The following is a 6,738-nucleotide window of genomic DNA, read 5'->3' on the forward strand; positions in this document are numbered from 1 at the left end:
GGATGAGTTCATGTCCTTTGTAGTGACATGGATGAAGGTGGAAACCATCAATCTCAGCAAACTAACACAGGAACAGAAAACCAAACAGCACATGTTCTCACTCATAAGTGGGAGTTGAACAATGAGAACACATGGACACAGGGAGAGGAACATCACACACTGGGGCCTGTCGGGGTTGGGGGGCAAGGGGAGGGATAGCATTAGGAGAAATACCTAATGTTGGTGACGGGTTACTGGGTGCAGCAAACCACCGTGGCACGTGTATACCTATGTAACAAACCTGCATCGTCTGCACATGTATCCCAGAACTTAAAGTATTAAAAAAAAAAAAAAAGATGTTATTACCTCCTGGACTGGATTGCAGAGAAAACTGTAAATGTTTTAACACACTAGTGTTTCTACTGCCAAATTCCTGTTAGCTCATTAATTGCATTCCATATACACCTTTGCAAATGTTTGCCCTATAGTCTGTTTATAAACATCTTAGATATGGCAGAAATTTTTTAAAAAGTAAAAGAGATAAAAAACAACATTCATATGAATTATACTAATTTATTTTTATTTTTGAATTATTATTTTTTGAGGGAATCATAAGTATAAATTTACTGTATACCTAGTGGCGTATAGTAAAATTGTAGGCATAAGGATAAAAGGAAATAATAAACTTCATAGTGCTAAGCTTCAAACCCAAACCTCTAAATAACAGGACAGGCTCAGATACCTCAGGGATCAGGCAGATAATACAAATAAATGAAACAGGCAAAAAAGAGTACAGTCTTGCCAAGAGAGGCAATCCCTACTTAACTCCAACTGATTGTTCTCGTTTGAAAACACAAATCACAACTGCCAAATCTGATTGTTCAGGAGAAGCCAGAAATTCTGATGTTTAATGTGAAACCTCTAGATTTCTTATATGGTAGCACAATTTTCTTGAAAACACTAGGGAATCTAAATAAAGCTGACCATCTATCAGTTTCAGTGCTGTGTTGTGCAAATGATGAATGGCATATCCCCTAATTGTGGTATTAGACTGCCTCTCACCAGCCACAATTTGTAATTGCAACAATGGCATCACCAGATAGGACTCTCCTGCTTTGCTATGCACACATTCCTGAGCCCTGGAGAACAACTAACTCTACAGGAAAAAGTGGAAGGCTCATCTAAGCCATTCTTGCTAGCTTTCATGACTAGCTGCTGGCCTACAGGCAATAAATTCCCAACTGCTCCTGCAAGAAGGCTTTAGGGCCTGGGAGGTCTTTATCTGGTTCAGAAGGCAAGGCTGCTTCTCAAAGCACCTCCAAGTGCTTTGGGGCCCCTGTTCAGATGGCAGGCATTTCTGGTTACCAGCACCTGATGACTGACAGGAGCAGGGCAGTCGTACTCACATCCAGGAGCTTGGTGCTTAACAGATGGTACACTGATTTCACAACATCATCTACTCTGGGGATGATCCACTTGGCCACCACAATGATGCTGCTGACAGTGGCTGAAGTCTTCTTCTCAGCCTCTGAGCCCGTTGTCATGGCAACAAGTTTTTCTCTCAAAGTGTGACAAATCTTCAAGATGACAATGCAGTGGGACATGAGACCCAAGGCATCCTAGATCCAGTCTTCATTCTCCAGAATGGGCTCTATGCCAGAGTGGGCGATGATGACATCATCTAGTTCTAACTCAGAGAGCTCAGATTGGGTCTCCATGGCACCCAAGAGACTCATAATGGGCTTGGAATCATAGCGCTGCAGCAGGTCTCCTGGCCAGCGGTAGCGCTGCACTCAAACCACCACCAAGACTGCAAACAAAGCCAGAAAGATGGTAGCCAGCACGCTTATGGCAACAATCACTGTGGCCTTCTTGCTTCTCGGTGGCTCCTGACTTAGTCTCACTCATATCCTCCTCATAGGCTAAATTTTCTGAACTGTAGATGAGCAGTCCCATGGCGATGGGAGCAAGCTATATTAATTTATTTTTTAAAGAAATAAAGAAGTATTTTTTAAATACCACAAAATATGATACCTTCTATTATGTTTAAAACAATAAAACAAACGAAACCCTTAGATGACAAATCCTAGTAACAATATTATATGGTAGTGCTTACCCAATCACGAATCTTCTGCCCACATTGCAGATATTTTAAGGGAAAAAAAAACAAGTAGAAACAAACAAAAAAATAGATTTACTGCTGGCCATATGGAGAAATTCTATTTTCAATAAATAATATAATTCAGAAAAGCTTTGTTGAGGACTAAAGCGAATAAGCACTTTGTAACCTTTACTTCCAAGAAACATTCCTTTTATTATCCATGTAAGTTATCTATAGAAAAAAATATTTCTAGCATGTTTTTATTTTTTTTTTTAAGTTTTGTTTGAAGCTTTGAAGTATTCCTTAGCAATTTGTGTTTGGAGAGAAAAACTAGATATCTGGCATATGCAATAGGCACAATTTTTAGTTTGCAAGTGTTTTGATGTGATTTTTTCCACTGAAAATATTGCTATAAGAGCATAGAAATCAGAATAAGTTAAATCAATCTCCTTATAAAAAATTTTGGGGTTTGTGTAAACAATCTGCTGTAAGTTGTTTATGACTATTTCTAAGTATTTCTGTTACCCATTTACAATTTTTTGTAAAAGTTGAGGCCATTCTGCTCCATTTTCTCTAAGTTCTCTCTCAAGGAAAAAATAAATTCTACCTAAAACTACACTAGAAAGTGTGTATATGCTCTCACATGTGTCCACATGGGGAAGAGTAGAGATTGGAGAAAATGTTCACACGGACAGGAAGGGGTATTACTGTGCCCTCTCAGAAATAAAGAACAAAATCAAGAACACTATGATTTTTCTTAATTTTAATATATCTTTTGAGTATTTGTATATAGTGACATTCTCATTAACTATGATTTCAGAACAATAGGAATTCTATATTTATTATTCTATTATTTTTCTATTAGTTCTTTCTCTCTAATGTATGTTGCACAGAGGTATGCTTATATAAACCTAAATATGTTAATGAGGTGATTAAGACATAATATGCACTATATTATAAGACTGAAGTGTCTAGTCTAAATGACTTACTTTATGGTACAGTATAGGTTAAGTTTTCTGACTTTTTTTTTTTTTTTTTTTTTTGAGACCCAGTCATGCTCTGTCGCCCAGGCTGTAGTGCAGCGGTGCAATCTCCGCTCACTGCAAGCTCCATCTTCCGGGTTCACGCCATTCTCCTGCCTCAGCCTCCCGAGTGGCTGAGACTACAGGCGCCTGCCACCATGCCTGGCTAGTTTTTCGTATTTTTAGTGGAGACGGGGTTTCACCGTGTTAGCCAGGATGGTCTCGATATCCTGACCTCGTGATCAGCCTGCCTTGGCCTCCCAGAGTGCTGGGATTACAGGCGGGAGCCACCGTGCCCAGCCAGTTTTCTGACCTTTTTTTCTGCCTCCTGTGCACTATCTTATTTATTTAAATTTGGATAGTGGCACAACTGATCTGAAAATTGCATGAATATACTCCTTTCAGATAATAATATATCCATGAGAAGAAAAAACACAAAATTTGAAAAAAATTGTATAACTTATACTTTGTCTTATTTAAGTATTTCTACTACATGGCAAGTAAAATATTTGAGTTTGATTTCACTTTCTTAAACTGAAAGGAAAATGATTGTACACATTTGAATAATATATTATTGAAACCTTAATGGTATTAGGGAAATATCAAAAGAGAAATATTTACAATTGTTACAATTGATGGATAGTGTCTGACAAAAGTATTTATTTTTTGACCTAAATGTAGTTTGGCTATAGATGAAGTTGTTAGGTAGCAATTTACTAATGTATATAATATAATAACCAATAGATACAAATTCCTATTTCATGGAGGATGGAAATAAAGACAAAATAAAGAACTATGATCACACTGGGAAACTGAAAACATAAGCATATAATTAGATTAATTTAAATAGAGCTTTTTTGAGTTACATATTTCAGTTACAATCAAACCGATAGCTTAGTTCTTGAAGTTCTATAAAAGATGAATTAAATCTAATATATGCAATTGGTTGTATGCTCGAAAATTAGTTACTGAAATTCTCAAGTCCTTTCTGTATTATTACAAAGGTTTTCTTCTGATAGCATATACTACTGGTTAATAAAAATTCACAGTAAATTCACTGAAAATATAACAATTTAAATTTTAACAATTTTGAAACATTCCACACTGGATTTGAATTTATTCTTTCCATTCCCTTTTCATTACATGTTTTAAGAAACTTCTATGAATATTACCTTTTATAAAAATGAGATACTTAAATACATTACATATAAATAGAAATCATGTAGTTAAAAATAAAATTCTATTTTTGAGTATTGAATGAACAATGAGGAAACTACTGACTTCCTAGAATATTTTAGATATATTCAAAATAAAATTCTCTAAAGAGTGGTTGAAGAAATAACTGAAATGTTAATTTCTTAAAACAGTCTTTACTCTTTTAGTGGTATTGCACTAACTCTATGACTCAGTGACAATAAAACTACTTTAAAGTATTTTTCCTAGAATCATTACAGAGTATTCGTTACAAAAGCTTCGCCAAACTTGTTCATCCCTTTGGCCCATTCTCGTAATTGTTACTATTTTATCTTTTCTGTAGAGTCTTTCCTGGTAAGTCAAATATTTTCCTGTTTTTAACATTACATTTCTATTGTGAAATGAGTCCTGCGTGAGGTATTTCTATATTTTCGAATTAGCAGTGTTTATTAAGTGCATATGCCAGTTCTCACCACTGTGTCAGACACTGAGTCAAGGCTGGACTATACATGAGTGAGCAAAATCAGATTAGGGAAGCTTACTGTTGAAGAAGACAGAGAATAAGGTAATCACACAAAGAAACATAAAATAAAAATTCACAATAATTCCTACAAAGAAAAATTGTATAAAAATGTGAGGGACGTGTCCTTCTCTAGGAAACAGAAGAATACAACTTATCATTTTATATTACCTTATGATGTTTCATTGTGTATTTTCATTGTATATTAGTATAGTTTGCCTTTCAAATTGTGTGTCACCCAAATTGTGAAGAAACAATGTAATGTGTACTATTTTTTATTCATCCCTTTGAATCTAGGCACATAAAAGCTGTGTCTGATAGCTTACTACCTGCATGAAGACCAATATTATTTTTTGTGATAGAAATCTTATAATAATCCACTGTGATATAAAAAGTTTCTGGATGTGCATCTTTAAAAATCATAAAATGCATTTATTTAGCAAAACAGCTGAATCAAATATCATTGATATCAGTATTCTTTTCTTTTCCTAATTCAATATTCAGTTTTATTTTTTTAACCGTATGTTCTACTTTAGTAAAAGACCAAGTTTTATTGGGTAAAATATAATTTATGATGTTATATAACAGTCCATTTTAAACAAAATGCAACCACGCTTTAACCTGGTAGAGAAAAACAATGGTAATTCATTATCCAATGATCATCGCAAAACCTTTCTCTGAAGCAAAATCTGGAAACGTTCACCTCTCTTTTCCTAAAGCTGATTCAGCCACAGAGATGGCATCACAAGCTTGGCACTTGGTGTAATTTCATTTTCTGCTGTCACCATCTTGAAATTTTTAATATTTTTATCTTGGAATGTATGTTTTGCAAGTGAGGTCTGATAGGTCTGATAGGACAATGGAACATGCCAGTGAGCAGAGCTGCTTCCTTTGTAGACATCACGCCCAGTTTCTTATGAACACAGAATTCTTGTGGATCCACAACATGCAGGAGTTCAGGAAGACTCAGATCTACTACAAAGTCAGAGTGTTGCATGAACCATCGAGTAACTGTGATAAGGAAAGGGAGCACTGACATCCTTAAGAGGTCACAGTTTCCATTTGAGCAATACTTGCTTTAACTGTGGAAATAATGCAATGATGTTCTATCATGAATGAAAAACTCTCCATATCCTTTATTTGTTTTACTCCTCTGTATTAACCAACCATCGATGCTCAAAGCCATGTTTCCTTATCCTTATAGTCTTTCTTTAGCTTATCACTATGCTAAAGGTATAGAGGTTGGTAGCATGTGTACTATCGAGAAGTGAAATAAAAACAATTGTGTTAGTTTGTGCAGTATTTCCACCATTCTGATAAGGATTTGATGTAATTTAGATATTTGTCCCCTCAAAACCTCATATTGAAATGTGATCTCCAATGTTGGAGGTGGGGCCTGGGAAGTTGTTGGGTCATGAAAGGGCTGGATGGGGCTGGATCCCTCATGAATGGCTTGGTACCCTCCCTACAGTAATGAATGTGTTCTCACTCTAATAGTTAGCGTGTGTCTGACTGTTTAAAAGAGGCTGGTACCTTTCTTGCTTCCTATTTCCTTGTGTGACAGGTCTGTTCTTCCTTCACCTTGCTCCATAAGTAAAAGCTTCCAAAAGCTTTAACAGAAGTCGAGCAGATGTTGGTGCCATGCTTGTACAACCTGCAGAACTGTGAGCCAAATAAACCTCTTTTCTTTATAAGTAACTCAGTCTCAGGTAGCTCTTTATGGCAGTGAAAAACAGACTAATGCAGGATAAAATATGTGTTGTGGAATTTTGGTGTGCTACTTTCAAGTTAAAGGCCCTTATATTTGTATAGGAAATGGCATTGCACAATAGAAAATGAACAGTTTAGTCTATGTTCATATTTGAAAATTTTAATTTTTCTTTATTTAAAACAACAATAGTGGCAATTTTAAAAATATCATG

At 35.6% G+C, this 6,738-nt stretch overlaps 1 pseudogene; it reads right to left on the reverse strand.

The window, feature by feature from the left end:
* Nucleotides 1–1,036: 1,036 nt before the first annotated feature.
* Nucleotides 1,037–6,459, reverse strand: LOC117978380 (transmembrane protein 98-like; annotated as a pseudogene).
* Between the last annotated feature and the right edge of the window lie 279 nt (nucleotides 6,460–6,738).

Source organism: Pan paniscus, chromosome 5, assembly GCF_029289425.2.
Source record: "Pan paniscus chromosome 5, NHGRI_mPanPan1-v2.0_pri, whole genome shotgun sequence".
Lineage (NCBI taxonomy): Eukaryota > Metazoa > Chordata > Mammalia > Primates > Hominidae > Pan > Pan paniscus.